The sequence below is a fragment of the Heterocephalus glaber genome, unplaced genomic scaffold (assembly GCF_053883595.1).
Source record: "Heterocephalus glaber isolate CG9 unplaced genomic scaffold, H.glaber_assembly_v1.0 deba00001600, whole genome shotgun sequence".
Lineage (NCBI taxonomy): Eukaryota > Metazoa > Chordata > Mammalia > Rodentia > Bathyergidae > Heterocephalus > Heterocephalus glaber.
Genome location: NW_028258372.1, coordinates 29,423,558 through 29,447,490, shown reverse-complemented (window position 1 = coordinate 29,447,490; position 23,933 = coordinate 29,423,558). Strand labels below are relative to the sequence as shown.

The window sequence follows — 23,933 nt, the reverse complement described above, 5'->3', positions numbered from 1 at the left end:
CCTCTTCTGTGCTTAGGTCCCTTTCTTTGCTCTGCCTGAGGGTTCCAATTCTCAGATCCTAGCTGGATCCTAGGGACCCACTTCCCTCCTTCTCTTCCCCATGTTGCACTGTATTCCAGCATCTAAATCTTGGAGAGGCTGTTTCTCTACTGCTCACCACTCTGTTGTCTTCCTGGACATCTGTGTATGTAATGCATCTTCATTCATTTTTGGTCCCCTTCCTTTCCCCTCCCTCCAATGCTTCTTCCCTTCCCCATTTACAAAAGACCTGTTACCATTTTTTCTTTTAATTCTTTAAAATTTTCTTTTCTTTCTCTCTGTCCATCATTTGTTACACTTTCCATTTGAACAAGTCCTTCCTAGTTCCTGATATCCATCTCTCATTTGTGCTCCTTATTTGTAGTTTGGGTTTGTCATAAAAGAGAAGTAATGTGATATTTAAACTTGTGCACCTGGTATATTTCATTTAATATTATAATCTTGAAGTGCAGCCATTTACCTAAAAATGCCCCAACTTTATGCTTCTTTATGGCAGAGTAGTACTCCATGGTATAGAAATGCCACATTTTCTTTATCCATTCATTTGTTGATAAGCATAGCAGCTGTTTTCAGGATTTAGCTATCACAAATTATGCTGTTATAAACTTGGGTATTCATGTATCTCTGTAATATGATGACTTTATCTCTTTTGAGAAGACAGCTAGAAGTGGAATAACTTGGTCCAATGGAACTTCTTGTTTTAGGTTTTTGAGGAACATCCATATGGATGTCTATCATGGCTGTATCAGTTTACATTCCCATGAACAATGGAGAAGGGTTCCTTTAACCAAGAAGCCTTGCCAGCCTTTGTTCTTTTCTTCTTTCTTTTCTTTCTTTCTTTCTTTCTTTCTCTTTCTTTCTTTCTTTCTTTCATCCTTCCTTCCTTCCTTTCTTTTTTTCTTTTTTCTTTTTTTTTTCTTTCCTTCTTTCTTCCTTTCTTTCTCTCTTTATGACAAGGTCTCCCTACATAGTTTATGCTAGTCTTTAACTCACTATGTATTTCAGGCTGGCCTTGAAATTACAGGGATCCTCCTGCCTCAGCTTCCTGAATGCTGAGTTTCAAGCCTAGCTTTGGTTGATTTCTTGGTGATGGCCCTTCTTTCTAAAGTGAGATGGAATTTCAGTGTTTTAATTTGTTTTTCTCAAGTGGCCAGCAATTTTGAGCATTGTTTCATGTATTTACTGGTTGCTTGTGCTTCAGCTGAGAAATGTGTGTTAATTTCTGAAGTCTATTTTTTGATTGAGTCTTTAAATTTTGGAGGTATAATTTTTTTGAGTTCTTCTCTCCCCTAAAGTTTGTGGCAGTAATGTACTAACACAGTGTTTTCAACATCCAAGCCATTTGATCAAGGTATCCAGCTTTTAGGAGAGAAATAGTGCTATTTTCTGGTGATTGCTGCAATGATTTTAGTTATCACTTTTATTTTTTATTCTGAGAAAGTCTCTCAATAATATGTTTCTAATTGGAAAGCTTTCTACTTATTCGTAAGACTGAATTATAGCAGTCATGTTTATGCTCAATAACCTTCCAGTCCTGAAGTATTTGTTGCTTGCAGATGTTTAGAAGACCTAAAAAACCAAGGAGAATCATTGTTTTTAGAATTTGAAGCTCAGTTTATGAGTCTACTTACTCTACATTTTTTTGTTTGTTTGTTTTAACAGTATCAACTTGGGAATTAAGATTGTCACTTTGGGGAGGGATTTGTAAAAGAGTTTATATTATGAACACTTAAAGTCAGTTGTTCTGAAAGAAAACAATGCAAAATGCAAAATGAAAATGGAGTTGATTTGCAGGGAAACAGTGGTGATGGACCAAGATGAGAGTAAGATACGAAAAGAATAACAGGATTTCCAGTGATTTTTCAGCTTTGGATTCAGTCCTCTAGAAAAGCTGACTATATTCTCTGTTCCTGGTTTCCATGAAATATTCATGTATGTTATTTTTTAAAAAGATAATTTTTTATATTATAAATATAATGTGAATAATATAAGTGTAAAATAAGAAAGTATAATATAAGTAAATATGTATTATAAGTGTAATGGTTATTAAATATATATTATAATAATATAGTCTTTATCTTCATAAGCATGATTCACAAACTTTCTACCAATTCAACTCTACTGAAGATGAACAATGTCATCTATTAACAGGATTAAACAAGAAGCAGATGTGAAATGATCGCTCTTCCTAGAACTAGCTGATTGTGGGAAGAATATTCTGAGATTAGGGAAACCTGTGTCTTAAATTTCCTCTTCAGATTTAAAGTCCCAGATGTAGGATATCTATATCTATCTATATCTATATCTATATCTTCATTGCCTTAACATAATGTATATTTTTTATTAAGTTGCTTGGTACATTTTAGGTGTACAATACAGTTACATTCATCATTGGGATCTTGTACCTTTACATGATATATCTTGGTTCTTATTTTTTCCCCATTCCGCTGGCCACTCTTCACCCCTTCCATCCTTCCCTATTTATAAAGCCTTTGTTTCCATGTTTTCCCTTTTCTCATATTTTTTCTTTTCCCTTCTTTCCTTTCCCATACTAACATAATATATATGTTGAAATAAAAGCCACAATAAAGGAACCTTTTGCTCCATTCACATTTGGGACTCAGGGAAGAGATTCCTTGCAGAATGATCCTACTATATCATGAGTGACTATGTGGCTGGATTAGAGAAAAAAAAAAAACAGTAGTAGGAGGTGTTTCCATTGAGGAAGAGCCCAGCTCTTGATGCATCTTAAATCATTTCAATGTATGGAAGTCAATGGTACAAGCTGTCAAATGGGGGAAAAGTGACACTGCTTTTATCGAGGCAGCACAATTCTTAAATTGAGGGTTGTAGGAAATCACCTAGGCAATGGCAACATGGAATCAGACCTAGAATTTAGGAGATATCAGAGTGACATTGAGTGGGAAGGGCTAAGTTAACAGGAGTTTATTACTTCCTAAAACTTCTCATCTTATGATTTTCCGAGAACAAGAGAGGCACCAAATGGGTCAACATGAAATATCTTCTCTGCAGGAGCCAGCTAGGACGCTGATGTCAGATTGGCTATTGAGTGTTTTTGAGCCCACTACCCCTTATTTCATGTGATTAGAGTAAATGACCAAATCTATGAATTTACTTGAAATAAACTGTTAGATAGAAAAATAAAGAAAGAAAAAGGTTAAGCATAAAGAAACTAAAGAGCATTAGTTGACAGGTTTTCATCTTTTTTTTTTTTTTTTTTTTGCTACCTAGCACTGTGGGGGCTTTGAGGAAGATGAAAAACATTATAGACACTGAAAACATCTTGGGATATTGGGTGGTAATAGTGAGTAAAGTCAGAATAGATTATATTTGTGTGACAATAAAGAATTCTAAAATATCAATCACTTGAAAACAAAACATTTTTTTCTCACTCCACTATGTGTACCACGGGCCAGCAGATGTTTTCTCCTCACAGTCCTTCAGTCACACTCTGACAGCCAGCATCATAAATGTTGCTGGTTGTCTGCTGCAGGGAAGAAAGCAGGTCTCACATTGACGATTAAATGCTGATGCTCAGAAGACACATTCACAACTCACTACTCATTGTTCAGAACTAGTGACACTTTTCTACCTAAACACTAAGGAGCCAGGAGATACAAGCCTACCATGTGCCTGGAAGACAGGAGAGTCAGAAATGTTTCAGAGATAGCAGTAATGTCTATTTTGTTGATAGTAATAATTACTTAAAAGAGAAAATAAATTATCATGTTGTTCCATGAAACAACTGAGATTGAAGAAAGTCCTAGATAGGCACATTTACACCTAGAGCTGAGTGGAAAGTACTGAGCTCAATTATTCTGCTTAATGTAGTAAGAGAAACCCAAAGGTGAGGATGTCTTGAGGGGAGAAGCTGGGCCTCATGCGTGTGTGACTAAATGACTTTTATGTATACATGAATCCGATACTTACAACGGTTAGTGTTGCTATAAGGTTAATGCCCTGTGTAACCCAAAACTTGTACAAAGTATATCACTATGAAATCTCTTTCATGAGTGCATGGTTTGTTGATTTGCTTTGAGAAAATTAAAGGGATAGAATAAATATCTGTGTGGGCCCTAGGTTGGGGGAGAGGAAGAATCAGAGTAAAAAAGAGGAGCTGTAAATTAGAGAATTAAATAGATTCATGGGCATGGCACCAATGTAAGCCTTGGGAATTTTTCTATATTGGAGAGGAGGTTGGATTGCCCACAGAATATAGCGTAGAATATATAAAGTAATTTTATTTTAAATTTAAAACCCTGAGTAACTTCAGTTGGGGTCACCCTAATATTCCAATATATAACCTCTTTGTGTATGCTAGCCCACAGTACATGCCAATTAACCAGAAACCAAAGCAAGTGTGCATGAGACAGCTCATAGGATACTTAATAACCAAGAGAAGTCTCATATATTTTCTATATTTATAGCGAAAGAAGCAGGTAATTTTGGGAGAAAAATTTTAAGGTGCATTTTATACGCTTGTGTTTTTCCAGACTAATTTTCCTGCATAACCGTAGTAATGGTATTGGTTATGTGTGGTCCATGTCTACTTTGGATGAGAGGAAGCTGGATCATTTTAGCTTCAAATACCTTTTATTTCTTGACACAGGCCTTTAAGTTCACCATATTCTGAATTGTTAAAATAAAGCTTCTATCAGCCTAAAAAAATTGTGTTCTATAAGAAGAGAATAATATTCTTTGTGTAAAATCTTTCCCACATGGAGATTCTTAATCCTATTTTTCAAAAGAATTGCATGAAGCTAAAGGAGTCTTCTTTTACACTTGAGCTTAGCCAAAAGCCTGAGAAGTGGTTAGGCATCTTCTTTTAAAATAAAAATACATTTAATTTTTCAGATTACTCACAACAACAAATAAACTGAAAATTGCTTTTGAAAAGAAGTAAATGTGGCTGTTTTGAAAATGTTTGATGAGGAATCTGTTTCCATTAGCCAGGGTTCTTACACATGGAAAGGCCAGATGCTCACACAAATGAAGCCACTGGACAATTTGCCCTTAAGATGTTTCCTGTGCCAACATCTCCACCTCAACCCTCCCGATAAAGGCACAAATCTGCATTTGGTCACTGTGTACTGCAGGATCCTGCCTGCAGTGGTTCATCTACTTCCTCAAATTATATAGTCTCTCCCTTTTCCAGAAAGTGCTGTGTAGGCTGGTATAGTCCCTACACCTTCTGTCAGCTCAGTGCATTCAGGCTTTGCACTGGAGAAAGTGGAGCTTGTAATGTCTAAATAAGTATTCTAAGTGGGCAATTTCAGTAAATTGAATGGCAATCAATGGACCTTTCTCCCACACCCTGCCTTTCATCCATTATCATTACTTCTATGTAGGAGATTTTAGCTTGGGGCAGATGTTGCTGTAAAGCTCATGAATGTCAGACATTTTCAACTATTTTCCTCATACAGCAGTGGTGAATATTCTGAGGACCACAGTCACTACAAGAATTTAACAAGGAAACTGTTCTATGAAACTTTAGTAATGATATTCAAGTTTTAAAAACATTTCAACAGTAGCGTGCAAATGTTGCTTTATAAAAACTGACTGGTAGATCAAACGTTACACTAAATTTTTCTATCAGCAAATATATTAAAATTCTATAATGTGTTTGTGTGGGTAGATAGTTTATGTGATCATGCAAAAATGTATAGAAGTGAATGAAAAGTTCTAAACTTGCAAGCATTATAAAACCAAATATCTCTTTTATTTTCTAACCTTGATTTTAGTTTCTAGTATCATTCTATTTTCTATTTAATTCAGCCATGGATAGTCTTGACTATTCTAATTGCTTATCAGAATTTTATATCACAAATTATTTCATAAATGATGATTTGATGAAATATGTGCTGTAGTTTTGAGATGGCTTCATAGGAAATAATATAAATTTATAAAAATCAAGAGTCCATCTACTACCATTCCATTGATTCTGCATTTGGAAATGTGAAGGACTTTTTTTCTTCTTCAAGTGGAAATAAACAAAATTCATAAATCTTTAAAAGAAGTCAGTTTACAGTTTACATTGCAATATATATATATATATATATATATATATATATATATATTAATTGCTCTCCTCTAGGGCCAGGGATTTAGCTCAGTGTTTCAGGTGCCTGCCTCACAAGCCCAAGGTCCCAAGTTGGATCCCTGGTAACAACAACAACAACAAAAAATTGTTCTGCTCCAAAAAAACCTAAGACTATTTTTGTAGCTTTGTAATTTTGATTTCAAGTAAGACATTGAAATCTGAAATAATAATGCACCTGCACAGACCAGCATCTTATTTGTTTTGTTGCCTGCCTCAGAAAAGTTTGAAAATTTTTATAATAAACACATATATTTACAAATACAAATCACTTAGGTTAAATCCAGTGTGATGTACCTTTAGGCACAAAGATAAAATTAGAGAAATTTTATTATATGCCTCTTACTGGAGTTTCTATCTCTCTCTCTCTCTCTCTTTATATATATATATATATATATATATATATATATATATATATATCCACACACATGCATACATAGATACATACTTATATCAGGATATGAAAAAATAAAAGTAATGGATTTGGCTAACTTGCTTTTGATTGTAATTATTAAAACCCACATAACAAATTTTCTTACATTTGTTAGGTGAAAAAGGATGTTTATGCTTTTATTTTTCGCTTATCTATTTCTAGTTAAGGAGATTTCCAAATTGTTAAAATAATGTGACCATTATCTTCTTTATCCAATGAATTAGACAGCTTGAAGGAGGAATGTTTAATAGGTTTTGAAGTAGGGCTTGAAAATTAAGTCAAGGTCTGCATCAACTGGAGGAAAACAGACAGTTTGAATCACCCTTACTTTCGAACAATCTTTACAGAAAACAGGAGAAAACACAGATGGGAATTTGGTGAAACAATTTATTCCTTTAAAAATTATCTAAATTTAGGTCTGGAATTAAACTCTAGGAAAATTATAATCATTTGAGAAATTTAAGGCAAACATATAACAGCAGTTTTTTTTCTTAGATGTTCATTTATTATTTATTTATTTATTTATTTATTGCTACATTTTAGGTATACAATACATTTACATTTATCACTGGGTGTTTGTACCTGAACATGATGTATCTTGGGTAAAGGGCCCACAGGTAATGGGGGAAAAAAACCCAGCAGTTTTGATATTACCTTTAACATAAGCTTCCCTACTTTTTCAAGGTTAGGTTATGACAAAATTAGGTTAAGTTTCTGAACTAAACATCACCTTTGTGAGAAGCAAATAGTGAAACAAGATAAAGTAGTTGAAAATTTTGCTGTCAAGAAAGATTGCCATCAATGCAGATGATTAATCAGACCTAATATGGGCATGTCTCCTTTTTTTTCACAATACATTGACTCATACTTTTGAGCCCCCAAATATTAAGAAGCAGAGATACATAAAATTGGTAATGTTGCTTTGTATCTTAGTGACTCATTACATCATCTTTAATTTTCTGCACAGATTGCTTTTAGGATGGTTTAACAGTCACATGTAGGTAGACAAAATAATAATTTGTGGCTGTTTCTAAAATTTAGATGGGTCTAGAATTTTGAACCACCTTTACTGAAAAATAGAGGTTATTTTCTATACCTTAATAATGATATTTCCCTCTCCTTTCTGTGTTGCTTCCTACTTGTTGTGAATCAGAAATTATTACTGTCTTATACAAAAACTATTGTCATTCTTTACATGTAAGGTAGTAAGAAAGGATTCAGAAAACATCTTGTTTAGTACTCATTTTTCCACTATTTCCTTAGAATTTTCACTAAGTATCTCTAACTGCAGATTTTCTTCTTGCAAAATGAAAAAGTGGGACAGACCATCTATGCCATAACTCTAAGAACTGTGTCATTTACAAATATATTTCTTTTTATTAATAGTAAAAACATTCAAATCTTTATAAAGTTTAATATTCAATGATAATCCTGTAATTCTCTTCTGAGATTGTCTAATTTTCTCTAATATGAAACATAAAATGGTATGAGTAACATCTCATATTTATGGAGATGGATATGTATTAACTAAAAAATTTAACTCTGGGCAAGCGCTTAGAATGAAATCCAGATAACTTACTGTTTTTAAATTTATTATTATTTAAGTATCAGGAAATTAACTTTCTTTGTTTACTAGTTTGTTTATTAGGTTTACTACTTTGTTCATTAGATTTTAATAAAAACATGCATTATTCTTTAAATTACTGGCCCTCTTTAAATGCAATGATTGTTTATAAACTTATGTTTGATTATAGGTAATCTGATTTTTAAAATCATTATATGTTAAATAAAAAACTAGGTCAGAGAAAGCACAGTTCTCAATATATCTTTCATTTGCTATCCCTTTGTCTTTTTAATATGGTATTTACACATCAAAAAATTATTCATCTAATGCCTTTTACACTTTAACAGTATACCTACTGCCAAATTAATGTAATTAGGACATTTTGAAAGAGACTGGTTACCTTACAGATTAATTATAGTAGATTTTTTTATTGCTTATAGTTAAGGGAATTAAAAGAAACACTCTTAAATGAGAAAAGTAAATAATTTAAAAATTCTAAATAAAATTTAACTAATTTAGAAAATGAAACATATGGAACATATTTTACTTGATTTTTCAGTTTTTACTTCCACAATTTGTTTCATCTCTATTTCAGTATATAACATATTATTGAGTATTTGACTTGTTGATAATTTTTATACATAATTTGAAAATGTTGGAAGTTTGATTACTTAAGAAGGTTTGTGGCACACAGAGGTTAAAAAATGGAAATTTAAATTTATGAGGTCTGCATTTCCACAAAATGTGGAATCTCTGCTTTTCACACATTATTTTTATTTATTTGTTTATTTATTTATTTTTCTTATCTTATTTCTCTCTCTCCCCTTCAATCCTTCCTCTCTTCATTTATAACACTTTGTTTTTATTGTTTTCCTTCCATTCTTTAAAACATTTTTTTATCCTCATTCTCTTCTTTCCACCACCCCATGTTGTTCCCCTTCCCACTTGAACATTTTCTTCCTACTTCCAAATATCTATCCTCCATTTTGCTCCTTATTTTCCCTTTGAGTTTATCACACAAGAGAAACAATGTGATATCTAAACATGTTCACACATTACTTTAGTTCACATGCTGTTTTGAAGCCATCAAGCTAAATATCAGGTCTTTATAAATGTATAAACAAATTATTTTCTTGTTGAAGTAGAAGGAGCCAGACTTCTACAGTTTAATTTTGTAGGCTGATTTTTTTTTTCCTCCTAAGAGCTCCTCCAAGAATGTGTTGAGGAAGGCGATATTGGTCAGCCTGGGCAGACTCTTTGCCCTTTTCTCTTATAACGGTTCTTGTAATACAAGTGCTGTCCAGGATCAGTTTCTCAGCATGAATAATGGGAATCATTCTAATCGCCTGCCATTTAGACCTTAAATTTTCTGCTTATTTGCTGATCTAATTATACCGTGTCTACATTCATTATAGGTTGGAGGGTTTTTAGTGTGTTTCCTATTGCTATTGAAGATGATTCAAATATTGTTTAATTCACATGAGTGCTGGGGAAGACTTGGCTCTGAAAAAGACAGTATACTCAAGGCTCATAAAAAGTATTGTAGTACCTATTGTTACATTTACCTATACATTCATATTACTTTGTGAATTTATCTTTATATTACATATTTTGAGATACAATGTGACTTATATTGGGTTTTCCCAAGCTCAAGTCCTTAAAGATGATTTAAATGGACATAATTCATTTAGAATATTTAAAAAATCTCAAACAAAAAAGGAAATCTAGATGGGACAATAAAATAATACAATGTACATTAGGTAGTGGTTATTACTGTGACAAACTGTGGCTTGATTCCTTTGGGGGAGTCTTTGAGAAATTATGTGCAACATGCCTTCATGTTAACTTAGGAGGCAATGGGAACCTAAGATATTTATGCACAGTCTTCTGTCCTTGCTGGAAGGCTGCTTTGGCTCCTTCTTCTCTATTCCTGGTTCTTCCAATTTGAATCTACTTTCTCTGAAACATGCTCCCATGGTATTAAAGACAGTTTCTATATCATAACCGCAGTCCTAGGTGAACTCAGATATAGCCAGGGAACACAAGAGGTGCACTGGCAGGACTGCTGCTCATCAGCACTGCACAGCTTAGATTTACTCATGCCTTACAATGAAAGCACTTTGTGTACAGTGAAGATGGCTAGGTAAAATATCTAATAAATCTTAAAATATAAAGTTGATGCAGAAAGTCACAATTCTATTTCTGTGACTACTGTAGAGAGTATTACAATTTACTATTCTCCATCTTCAACATTTACTATCTAGTGCAGATTACCTTCATTCTTTGGAGCATTTTGTTTTTCAGGTCTAAATTTGTTATAACCCAAAGCTTCATTTCTCTGGGTAGTCGGCTTCTGGCCTTTTTAAAGAAATGGTGGCTATAATTGCTTTTTTAAAAATTGTTATTACTTGGCATGAGAGTATCAAAAGATGTGCCAGTAGTAATTGTAATCCCACAGCATGTGTATGTTCATGAATTTGATTTTTGCATTCATTTTGCAGTATACATTTATATCATAGTACATGTATAATAGTAATTTGTCTGTTGTTATTTACAAAGTTATAAAAAACTGTTTAACTTTTAAAGAAACTTTCAAATTGGTCTTCAAAGGTGATGTACCATTTTGTATTCTTACTAACAATGATAGAAATTTTTTATTGCTGTATATCGGCATCTTCCTTAGTTTTCAATGTGTTTGAATTTTAGCTATTCCGATAATGAGTAGTGATATTTCATCATTATTTCAATTTTCAGTTTCCTAATGATATATGATGTTGGATACATTTTAATATGCTTATATTCCATCTGTATATCTTCTTTAGTGAGATGATTGTTCCAAATCTTAGGGGGCGGAGCATTTTTGGTCACTATTAAATGTTATATTTAATGTAGGTTTCTTGTAGATGTTTTTATCAAGTTCGTATTTCTGTTGTTTTCTAGTAACGGTAATAGTAAGTGGATAGTCAAAATTATTTTTATTGAGCATAGTAAAGAATTTTATTTTTTTATTTTTCTATTTTTTGATGGAAACTAAAATGTCAAAGCAACTGGAGGACACGATATCCTGGTTGGCTTTAATATTCATCTCACCTATGTCATCTTTAGCAATGACAGTCTGCTTCTGATGAATTCCCCCTTGCATCTATAAATATGGTAACTCCTTGTGAAGCTGAAAGAGGAGATCAAAATCAACCAGACAGTTCACTCATATAACCTTCCACTAGGGAGACAATAATAGCTATGTCTAAGAAATTTCTCTTCAGAAAAAATACTATACCACAAGATTTGATTTATATAAATATAAATTAGAGTTTTAAAAAAGCCTATATCCTAATAAAAAGAAAAGTGTAAGAATATCTGGCTGAGAGAAAATAAATTTATTCACCTCAGTTTGTTTGGAGAGTTTTGAGAGGCAAAGATCTTGTAAATGGTTGAGCCTTTTAAATAGCATGTGTTTTCTGCCAGAGCACTGCTGTTCACATCCTCAGGACACACCCTGACTTTGTTCTTGCTGTTAAATCCTGCTCACTGTATTTGCAGAGTGTTTGACAGTGAACAGTTTTCTCTTCTTTGCTTAACTCCCTTGAGCCCCAGACACAGATTCTACTTTTTTAATATATCATATTCTCTTTACCATTAGATGACAACTGGGTTTTGTTCAACACAACCTACTAAATGAGAAGGTGGATAAAGTTATGGAATTGCAACTTTATTTTAAAGTAATTTCTTCAATGTAAAACAATCTACCTACTTATTTTTCAATTGAGTTTTCATTTATCACATTTTTTGGATGGAATTTAGGTTTCTATAAATGAAGTTAACAAAATGTTCTCAAAGGAATAATTATTTTAACCTGTGAAAAGGAGCATATGCTGTTTTATACCACTAGGTATCAATTCCTCCAGCTTAAGAAAAATACATTAGAAAGAAATATTCAGTTAATTAAGCATATCTAATAAACTACTTTGTATGCATCACAATTACTTTGATGGTGTCAGAGCTTTTAAAACAATCTAAATGATTTCTCAACAGTTAGGAAATAATAAAAGTATGAGAAATGCTTGCATTTTTTATAGATTTCAATATTGATGGATATAAGAAATCAAAGATATTATCTAGTCATATAATGTGTCGTGGATTTCAGGAGCTTAAAACTTAATTATTATGGATTGTACATTTGTGCTCACCCCAAAAAGTTTGTATGTTGAATCCCCTGCTTCCATTGGAATAGTATCAAAAATTAGGACTTTTGGGAAGTAATTAGGTTTAGATGAGATCATAAGGTAGAGCCCCCATGATAGGATTAGTAGTGTTACACAAAGTGTAAGGGAGTAGAGTTTATTTCCTAAGCCATGAAGTGTTATATGATAGTGAGAATGCAGCTGTCTACAAGCCAGAAATAAGGTTCTCAACAGTCAGTAGATTTTGTAATTTTAGCCTCAAGAACTATGAAATATAAAAGTTTATTGTTTGTCACCAAGTTTATGATGTTTTTATCACTGCAGCCTTCACATAAATGAGTACTGAGATGTAGGATGCTGCTATAACAAGTATCTAAAAATCTAGAAATGGCTTTGGACGTGAATAATGGGTAGAGATGAAGAATTTTGAAATATATACTAGAAAATGTCATGAAAGGAATTTGAACAAGTGAGTCTGGTAAGAGATTAGAAAGAAAAGTTCCATCTTCTTAGAACATATAAATACATAAAAATGGAAAACATTTGAATATTAATGTATATAATGTTGGTAGAAATATGAAACTTAAGGACAATTCTCATAACTTTTCAGCTAAAGTTAAGGAATACATTATTTGACGATGAATAAGAGGGGATACAAGATATACAGTGGCAAAAAACTTGGCTAAATTATGTTCATGTTTTAGTGTTTATGGAAGGAAGAATTTGCAAGCGATGAAGTTGGACATTTGGCTGATAATTTTTAAGCAAAATGTTGAAGAAGTGCCCTGCTTACCCCTGATTGCTTCTAGCAAATTGTGACAGGAGAGAAATGAGTAGAAAATTGAATTGTTAAGCAAATTTAAACATTTCTGACATCCTTAACATAATAAATGAGAAAACATGTTCTGAAACAAAATCTAAGGTTGTGCCTAAGAAAATATGTGATAAGATAAACATGAGTTTGAACCATGTGATTAATCAGTTAGCCAGCATGAACACTATAAGTTTGAACTGAAGAGAAGGAGAAGGAGGTGATATGGAACAAAGAAAGAATGTCAAGAGTCTTAGTGTTATAGTTAGGATTGAGGGTGTACCCTCAAAGCCTCATACAATTTAGAAAGGTGATTGAATCATGGTTGTCCTATACTCATCAGTAGATTTATCCACTTATGAATTCAGTAGCTGAATATGCTACTAGAAGGTAGGCTGTGGTTGGACTAGCTGGGTTAATAGGTGCATGACTTTGAAGGATATATCTTCATCTCTGGCTCCTCCCTTTGATGTAGGACATATGATATAGGGATGATATATGGACTTCCAAATAATATAAGGGAAATATTATAACTCTCAACATGCTAGATGTCTGATATACTGAGTTTGTGTTCTCTAAATCAAAGAATGAATTCTAGGAACATTGAAAGTTAAGAGTAGGAAGAATTTATTGAGAAAAGAATAGCTTCTTTCTAAGAGAGATGGAAGGGGTCCCAGTAAGTGAGCTGCTCATGGACCCCACTTTTCAAAGGAGTTTTATAGAGGAAAACCATGAGATGAAGCAGGTATAAGGTGGGATAAAACTATAGTCAAGCAATAAAATTATAAATAAAGTCACAGGTAATATTGGGCCAATGGAAAGTCACAAGATGGGTATAAGGTGGGACAAAACTATTGTCAACCAATAAGATTACAAGTATAGTTGCTTAGGTAATATTGGTTAAATGGGGATAAAATGGGGAAGCAAGTCACATAGCAAGCATACATAGACTGAACAAGGATTTTTCCTGGAAGGGATAGGTCAGGGACCCTTCCTGGGAGGATGGGTAAAGTTCTTGTTCCCCTACCCAGGTGGTTGATGCTGTTCATGTCTAAGGGAACTATGTGAGTGTACTCATTGCTCTTCACCTTGAAGCCTGGCCTTCAATGAACATGCCTCCAATCACAGTTGTCTGCTGTACTGACATTTTCAAGGGCCCAGACCTGTTTGACTACCTATAATATCTCTATCTAAATTAGCTGTCTACAATATCTTCACCCTCTACTTTCTAATTTCCATGCTATGAGCAATTTTAACTCCTCTCTAGCCCCCTCCCATGCTGCTTCTGCCTTGGAGACAGCTGACTATGGATTGCAAATTCAAGCCAAAATAAACCTCTCTTCCCTTAAGTTGCAGGTATTTGGTAATGTGTTTCAGCAATGAAAGAAATGATTAAGATGAATTTTGGTAATAAAGAAGTGGAGTTATAGTCGTGATTACCTGACCCTGCGGTTTGAGCCTTTGAAATTGGTTTGTATGAGGAGTTTGAAAGATTTGGAGATGCCAACCAAAAAAGCCCTAGAAGACTGTAAACTGAGTTTGATGGGTTGTTTAGACCTCAGAAAACCAGAATGGTGGCAGAAATGTAGACAGAAAAGACAAAGCTCAAGAGGTTTCAGTTGGTAACAAGCTCTCCACTGGACTTGAGACTATGTGTGTTATTCTTGACAGAAAATTTTCTTACATGTTGTTCATGTCTTGAGATTTTGTGGGACACTGAGATCAGATGGGGTGATTAATCTGGCAGAAGAAGTTGCAAGACATGGGTACTGCTGAGGCTTTTAGCTATATTTAAGAAAAGCAGGGCTTAATAATTTGAAAAATTTTGCTGATAGCCAGAGAGAAACCTCCTGTAAAGATGGAGCCAAGGACAGGGAGATAATAAAAAGATAGCATTAAAAAGAAGCCACATACTTTGCATCAGGAAAGGCAATAGGAAAGATGCCTCAAGGGACTCTGTAGAATCAGTCATATTCCACCCTTACCAGGCCCCAGGTTGCAAAGGTGATAAACTTTGCTTTGAGAAGAGAGTCCAAGGCATCTTGCTTGAGAAAAGCTGCCTAGAAAATTAGTTTTGTGGGATTTGGTTCACAGTGTTCAGCCATCTAGGTGCTGGGAGGCCAGTGCAGCTGATGTAATGCAAGGGGCACTGGCTATGGCTCAAGCTGTCAGTAAACCTTGGCATCATTCATGTTGTCCTGATTTTACAGGCACATAGAATGGAGGAGTTGTAGGGTCAAGGAGGCTTCCATTCGGCTATCAGAGGAGTACCTGGAAGCTCAGGCAGTGTGCCCCTAAGAGGTCAGTATGTGAAGCTGTGATAGTACAGCCAAAAGTGCAGTGGAGAACCCAAAAGGTTGGAGATGCTAGGAACATGAAAGAGCTCAGGAAAGCCACATGCAGTGAACAAAGCCAGCCCAAGAGTGAGACCCTGAAGGCTGAACAGGCAATGCCATAGGGCAGGGCTGTCCAAAGCCCTTGGAGTTCACATCTTGTCACCACTTACCTTGGGTTTTGGCTATGGCGTTCAGGATTTCTTGTTTGCTCTGCTGGGTTTTGGTCTTCCTTTGCACCAATTCCTTTCTATTCCTCTACTCCTACCTTTGGAATGAAGATACTTACCCTGTGCCATTGTATGTCAGCAATGTCTAACTTTCGTTTTTATTTTATAGGAGTTCACAGCTAAAAATTGGCACTGAGTCTCTTCAGATTTGAAATTTTCAGCAAAACTGGAACTGTTAAATCTTTGGTGACTCAGAGATGGACTAAAGGCATTTTGTATAAAGAGTTGAACAGGAGTGTTTTAGGGGTCAGGAACAGAATGTTATGGTGTGAATAGAGAATGTCCACACAGTTTCATACTCATAGGTAGGATTTTGAAAGGTGATTGGATCATGAGGGTCGCATACTCATCAGTAGATTCATCCACTAATGAGGTCAGTAGCTAAATGTGTTGTTAGGAGGTGAAGCCTGGTCAGACAGGAGGTTATTACTGGGGTTACATCTTCCTCCCCAGGTTCTTCTTTGCTTCTCTGTTTTCTGACTGCCCTGATATGAGCAGCTTTCCTCCACTGTGCCCTTAGGCCATGCCATTTATGTCTTGGAGGCAGCCAGCCATGGACCATAACTATGAGCCAAAATAAACTTTTCTTGTAAGTTGCAGATGCCAGATTTGATTATCAATCATGAAGAAAGTGACTAAAGAAACTTAGATAATCAAGATGATATTGCTATTCAGTTGTACTCGTTCCACTCTTCAATGCAAGGGGAAAATGTCCCTGCAGTGATTTACAAATAATCAGGATCACTGCTTGGGTTACAACAAGGAAGATAGGCTCCAACAGAAGCTATGAGGTGTACCACTCAGAGCCATAGTTGACTCCCAAATGACAGAATCCTGGGGTGTAATACCTGCTCTCAGAGCCCAGATGTAGACATCACATCACTGAACCTTGAGAATAACAGCTTTTCTCTTGCTGGGACAAACTACCTGACATTGCAACTTAAAGGATGGGAAGCTCACAGTTTCACAGGTTTTGATCCATGATTAGCTTGCTACAAAACAGAAATATGTGGCAGAAAGGCTTGGTGGAGCAGAGATGCTTGCTTCATGGTGGCAGAGAAGCAGAACAGGGAAATAGCACCAGAGGGTAAGGGGTCAGGGAATAGTACCTCAAAGTCACATTTCCATGGCCCACACAGACATGCCCAGAAGTGTACATTACTAGTCCCATAGAGAGCTTCCAAGCATATCAAGTTGACACATAAGCTTAAGTATCACACAGTGCCACTGTAGTGTGCTTAGAGATCAGAGCATCAAGACAAAAAATGATGGTTCTTGATTCTTAATATCTCATAGGATTTGTTTTACTAGATTTTATAATTACTTGAGACCTGTCTTTCCTTCTTTCTTTCCTACTTTATCCTTTTGAAATGGAATCATCTATCCTGTGCCTCTTGGTTATTTTATTTGAGAAGCGAACACTTGTTTAATTTCAAACGTTTATAACCAGAGAGAAAGTTTGCCTCAAGTCTAATCAGTATATGATTTAGATGATATCCAGATGAGACTTTGGACTTTAGACTTTAGGGTTGTGGGGATAAATTAAGACTGGGATTTATTGGGATGGAATAAATGTATTTTGGTGTGAGAAGGACATTAGTTTGGAGGCCCGGGGTAGAATATTATGAGCTACATAATTTGTGTCCCCCCCAAAGCTTCTGTGTTAAAACTTAATCCCAAATATGTGGTACCAAGAAGTAGGGCCTTTGTGTTTAGAAGAGCTCAAGAGGGCAGTCTCTACTATGATATTTGTACCCTTATATGAAGGGAAGGGATTAAAATGTATTCCCCTAACCACAGTGATAAGATGTTCAGCTGCAAAGCAAGAAAAAAGCCCTTAAGAGTCACCAGATCTTGCAGCATTTTGACCTTGGATTTCCCAGGCTCCAGAAGTTCAAGGAATAAATGTTTACTGTTAAGCCACCCTGTCTATAGTATTTTTTTTTTTTTTTGTACCGGGGATCAAACTCGGGTCCTTGCGCTTGTGAGGCAGGCGACGGAACCACTGAGCTAAATCCCCGGCCCTGTCTATAATATTTTTGTTATAAAAGCCTGAACTAAAATAATAATAATAAAATGCAGTTTTTTGAAATGAATTTAGGTAATTTATATTTTAAGGTCTTAACAAGTTATGAGAATTTAATGACTTTTTTCAAAAATATATCATGCACAAAAAAACATAAAATGAAAGAAAACTAGACTGTAAGAAAGAAAGATGAAGGAGGGTAAGGCTTCTATATATCAAAAACAGAATAATAAATATGAAATAGAAGCTAGGAACTACTACTCCCATATAATACCTCTTGGGATAGTAATAAGGAACATAAATGGCAGTCATTATGTTCTCTGCCAACCTGAAATAAAATAATCCAATAAAAGGTCCACAATTGTAGGCCTACCTGCAGGTGCTATGATCTGGCCTGTTAGAAATGAATGCTATGCTAAACAGCATTTGATAAAGCAAGCTAGTTTCGCCATGTAAATTCTTTCTGAAATAGTGGTTTTTTTCTCCATTGACACCTCTATTTTAGCATTTGCTAAAGGACTACACAAACATATCCTCACTTTCTCCAGGACTGTGTGTTGCTTGTTACCTATAAATTTTGTTGAGTCTTTATTTTTAGCCATAATTCTGTTGGATACAAATCTACACTAATGTAGTTTTAATTTACATTTTACTTACTACACAGAACCTTAAAAATCATTTATGTATTTATGGGCTATGGGTACTACTAATAGTTCTGTGTATTCATGATGCTTGCCTTTGCTGTGATATAGAATTCTTTTTCTTTTCTTTCCTTTTTAAAGGGTACATTCTAGAGGTTAGTGCTTGAGGATTTATGTGTCAAAAGTCTTTTACTTATACCTCGACTTGTCTATTCACTTTTTTTTATTAATACACATTTGCAGTACATGATGCTTACATTCTTTGTGGGGAGCTAGTACATGTACATAACACATTTAATTCCTTTTTTCATCCCATTTTTCTTCTGTCTTATCTCTTGATCCCCTTCCCATTTGAGAAAGATCCATTTCCCTACTTTCTATCATCTCTCTTTATTTTGCTCTTTATTTCTATATTGGGTTTCTTATATAAGAGAAACCATGCAATATTTAAGCTTGTGTGACCATTCTTTCAATGATATTTATGATGAGCAGAATCTTAATTTTAATGTTGTTCAGAATACTAATCTTGTTATGATTAACACTTCTTGTTCCTGTTTAAAATATATTTCTTTATTTCAAAGTCAAGATGCTATTCTTTTTTAATCATCATCTAGGAGCTTTATGGTTTTACCTACCCCATTTAGATCTATGAGACTGAAGTTGTGTTTTGTTCGTGGCTGATTGTTTGACCTACTTTTTTTCCCCTTTAAATGGTTATTCATTAAAGTCCTTTCATGTCTTTTTACTCTAGAATATTGCTACTTGCCTCGCTTATGTTAATAACATGATATTTTACTCACTGAAAAAGTAAGATACCTACTTTTCATAAGTAGGTATCTGCTTATGAAAAAGATTTTAAAAAAGATTATCTACCCCACTTGGGTGTCTTGTCTCCTTACAGTTCCACATTTAATGAAGAATCTGATTGTTAATTTTTATAAAACTTGGCCTTCAGGGATTTCTGTGAGTGCTTTTCAACCACTGTATAAATTGTCAGAGAAATTATATTTTCAGAATAGCAAGTCATTTATAGTCTAGTAATATAATGTGTCACTATTTACATAGGTCTTTCACAATTTTCTCCAATCTGTATTTTGTTGTATTCAGTGTGCAAGAGTTGAACTTCTTTCAATTTATTTATATCTAGATATTTTATGTGCATGGATGTCTTATTGAATTATACCTTTAAAATTTTTATACTCTTTAATGGATCTGGTATATAGGAAAAAACCTTTTAATATTTAAATTATATAAAAACTTTTCTAAATGATTTTAAACAATGAATACATAATGTGTAATATGTTGTATATTATATATTTTATATATGATTATGTATATAATTTTTTTATTTTCTTGTTAGACTTTCTCATGACTTCAGGTAATATATTTTTTTTTCATATTAAATTCTTTTATTGGTACATTGTAGGTATACAACACAATTACATTTCTCATTGGGAATTGTACCTTTATATAATGCATCTTGGTTCTTATTTTTTCCCCATTTCTAGCCCTCCCTTCACGCCCTCCACCATTCCCTATTTACAAAGACTTTATTTCCATTTTTTCCATTTCTCATCATTTCTTCCTTTCCCTTCTTTCCTTTCCCCTGCCCCTCCCACTACCCCTACCCCTTTGGACCTTTTCTTCCTATTTTACATTATCGATTATTCATTCTAATCATTGGTACATTTTAGGTATACAATATAATGACATTCATCATTGGAAATTTGCACCTTTACATAGTCTCTCTTGGTTCTTATTTTTCACCCTTGCCCAGCCCTCCCTTCAACCCCTCCAGTCCTCCCTATTTACAAAGATTTTGTTCCTATTTTTCCATTTTCTCATATTAATCCCATTCCCTTCTATCCTTTCCCCTAGCCCTCCCACTTCCTTCCCCTTTGCTCCTTTTCTTCCTATTTCACATTTCAGGTAATATATTTTTACAATTATTTTTCTTTTTCAATTTTCTCAGAGTGAGCTTTTTGAATTATGCAGTCTGCTATTATTGTTTAATTTTCATATTTTTGTGTTCTAAGAATAAAAAAACTTATAAAAAGGAAAACTATTTATAATTATTAAAGTAAAATTTGCCTTAGCTTTTCTCTTTCAGTACTTTAAAATCCATAAGCAAGCAACTTTACCACAGAATTGAATATAAGGTTAAATATATATGAATGTGATTATATGATTTTGAAATATAAAACTAGAATAAACATTTTAAAATTAAATAGAATTTAAATTATATGTACTTTACACATTATGTTTTTCATAGAAGAGTTGATTATTTTCTATTTTATGGAAGGCTTGTGTTACAGATGAAACAAAGAGTAGAATTGAAAATGTGACCAATAAAAACAGTAATCTAGGTAAAAAGAAATGATCTATTCTTCACTATTGAAAACAAAAATTCTGAGAATTGATTTAAATATAAAAGCATCTTTCTATTTGTACTTATATGAAATAAACACAAAACAAAATACAAAGTGATTTTAACAATTAAAGATAGATAAAAGCAATTCAAACCTAAAAATCACTAAGCATGTTATAATTATAATTATTTAAAATGAAAAGAATTTGAAAAGAGTGCATAATTCTAACATAGAAGTATGCTCAATATTATACATATTACAGTTCTTACTACTTTGGATTAAAAAAGAAAAATGTAGAAAGACTCCACTTCGGGGTTATCTAGGAACATTTCATGTGACATAGAGGGAACTCGGTCTTCAGAAATTCAGGAAGTGGAGAAGGTGGGCAAATGCTGCTATCGTAACCCAATTTTTTTTTGAGATTCTCAGTTCTTCTGATATTTTCCTCCACCTTACTTTCCTTGACTTTAAAATGTATCCTTCTTTCAAGGTGCTTGTGTGGGCAAGGCTATTCATGTAAATTTTGTAGTTAATTCCTGGTATGTAATACAAACTTACTATAGTTTGGATCTGGAATGTCTGCTAAAGACCTGCATATTAAAGGGTTAGTTTTCTCCCTTGTGCTGTTAGGAAGTGGCAAAACTATAAGAGGTGGTCTCCAGCAGTAGGTCTTCTACCATGGAGGGTATGCCTTTGAAGGGGATAGTGTAGTCACAACCTTTCTTCTTGCCCTTTCTCCTTTCTTCATGTCCCAGCCATGCAGTGAGTGACTTTCTGCTATCCACAAGCTGCACCATGCTGAAGTGCCTCACCACAGACACCAAAGGAATGGACCCAGTTGGTCATGGACTAGAAACTCTACAACTGTGAGTCAAAATAAAACTTTTCTCCTTATAAGTCAACTATCTTAGGTATTTATAACAGTAATGGAAAACTGACTACTACAGCGATCAAATTATGGTATTACTATTTTCTTTATTACTATAATTTGTAGTAGTTGTCAGGCAATTCATGTTACTTTGGTTGTAGGAAATCATTAACATCCAATGCTAACAACTGAGCTTATCTTTAAAACATAATTTGTATAGCTTTATTTCAATGTCATTCATTTCATAGAAGAAACTAATTTTTAAAACTTTTATTCAAAGATTGTTTTCTAAGATACTATGCTGTATTGTGATTACCTATACTTGTTAGGGAAGTGGAATCAGTGCTTTTAATACCAAATGGATCGACTCAGAGATAAATGACAACTTAGTGATTTAAATCTAGAATTAGAAATAATTTCCACCATTATATTTTTATTTATGATCTTTTTTTTGGTACCAGGGATTGAACTCAGGACCTTGTGCTTGTGAGGCAGGAGTGGTGCCATTGAGCTAAATCTCCAGCCCTGTTTATGATCTTAATGTGACAAAATTTTAACATTATAGCTCAGTAAATCTTATTCTCAACATTTTGTTGAAATCGTTGGTAATGTCATTTCAGATTACTAATATACGTGTATATATATATATATATATATATATATATATATAGAGAGAGAGAGAGAGAGAGAGAGAGAGAGAGAGAGAGAGAGAGTAGTTTTGTGGCCTCTTTTTACTCCAGCTAAATATAGCCTTAATCTCCTCACTTTGGTAGAATTATATTAATAGCCACCAAAATCGTTAAATCAACCAACAAAGCATAATCTGTAATAATTTTGTGTTCCTCACCATGCAGTCTAAGAAGTTACCAAGTTTCACTCTATCTAAATCAAAATATTCTCCAACCCATCCACTTGTTTTCTACCTTCACTGCCAATTTGCTATCATTTTTCCTAGGTTACTACTTCAGCATTTTAATTGTCTTTTTGCCTTCTGTCTCATTTTCCTCCAGTCCATTCTCTTAATGTAGTACCTATTGACCTTTCCAGAGAAAAACAAATTTTAGAAAAGCAAAAAAACTATGTCATATTCCTGGTTCATCAAATTTAATTACTTTCTTTGAATGTTAGAATAAAATCCAAACCTCTTAACATAGTTTGTATTCTAGAATTGTCTGACTCTTGCTCGCATTTCTAGCATGAGCACTTAACACTCTTCCCCCATATACTCTTGTTTTAGCTCTACCAGGCTTTCCTACTTTTTGAAGGACTCACCCATTTACCTTGGATTGGAAGTATTTTCAATAGCCTCATTAAAATATAATTGACATGTAAGTGCTGACCAAAATCATGATGGGTGTTTCAATTTTTAAAAAGTAGTACAATAAAAGTCACATTACTCTTAACACCCCCTGAAAATACTTCCCTTCACTTAGGACACATTAACCTCATCATTCTTTACCATTTTCTGAAGCAGCTTTAGAAGTCTTTTTTCTTGAGCATTTTTAGTTCCCCTGTTGTGGCTATTTCAAGGTCATGAAAATATTCAGCAATTTGTGTCAAATAAAAACAATGGTGTGCACTCCCCACCCTATTCACTGGATTTGGCACTGTGTGACTTCTGACTCTCCCTCAAAGTCAGTGATCATGCAAAGTAAACTTCTCAGATTGATTCAGGACACTGAAATAGCCATAGAAACTCAGCTAAATAGACTCATGAAAGAGAACTTCCAGAATTGTTTCTTTCAGAAAGTTCAAGATTGATGAGATAACTGTGTTCCAAGAGAGGGAGGGTATTCTGTGGGGGATTAAGAGCAACTGGTCTTTATTGTAATGCAGGATTTGAAACATTCACCATAGGTTTTGATTATACCTTGCAGCAATCCAGCGGCTTTTAGTGGATTCACAGGGCTGTACAATCATCAACACAACAATTTAAGAACATTTTCATTATACCCCAAAGAGATCCTATAGTCATTAACAGTAATTTTTAAGCTTTCTTTATTCTCCCATCACCTTGCAATTAGAGTCAACCATTAATCTACTTTATTTCCCTGCATATTTGTTTATTGAGGACATGTCATAGAATGGAATAATGCAGTATGTGACTTTTTTTCTTCTTTGACTTGGTATTGTCAAGGTAATTCAATACTGTAACATGTAGTATTAATACTCTATTCCTTTTTATTGTCAAATAATATTTGCATGTGTGGATAATTACCAAATTTTATCGATCCATTTATCAGTTGGTGGACTTTTAGGTTGTTTCTACTTCTTGGCTATTTCAAGTAGTGCTGCTTTGAACATTTGTGCACACATTTTT

General features: G+C 34.0%; 1 protein-coding gene across 1 annotated transcript in view; it reads left to right on the top strand.

Moving 5' to 3' along the window:
• Positions 1 to 21,686, top strand: part of LOC147823146 (uncharacterized) — a 456,826-nt gene extending 435,140 nt beyond the window's left edge. Inside the window, exon 3 of the transcript XR_015444185.1 lies at positions 21,501 to 21,686. The gene's annotated coding sequence lies outside the window, so the exon portion shown is untranslated. The remainder of the gene's footprint in view (positions 1 to 21,500) is intronic.
• The last annotated feature ends 2,247 nt before the right edge of the window (positions 21,687 to 23,933 follow it).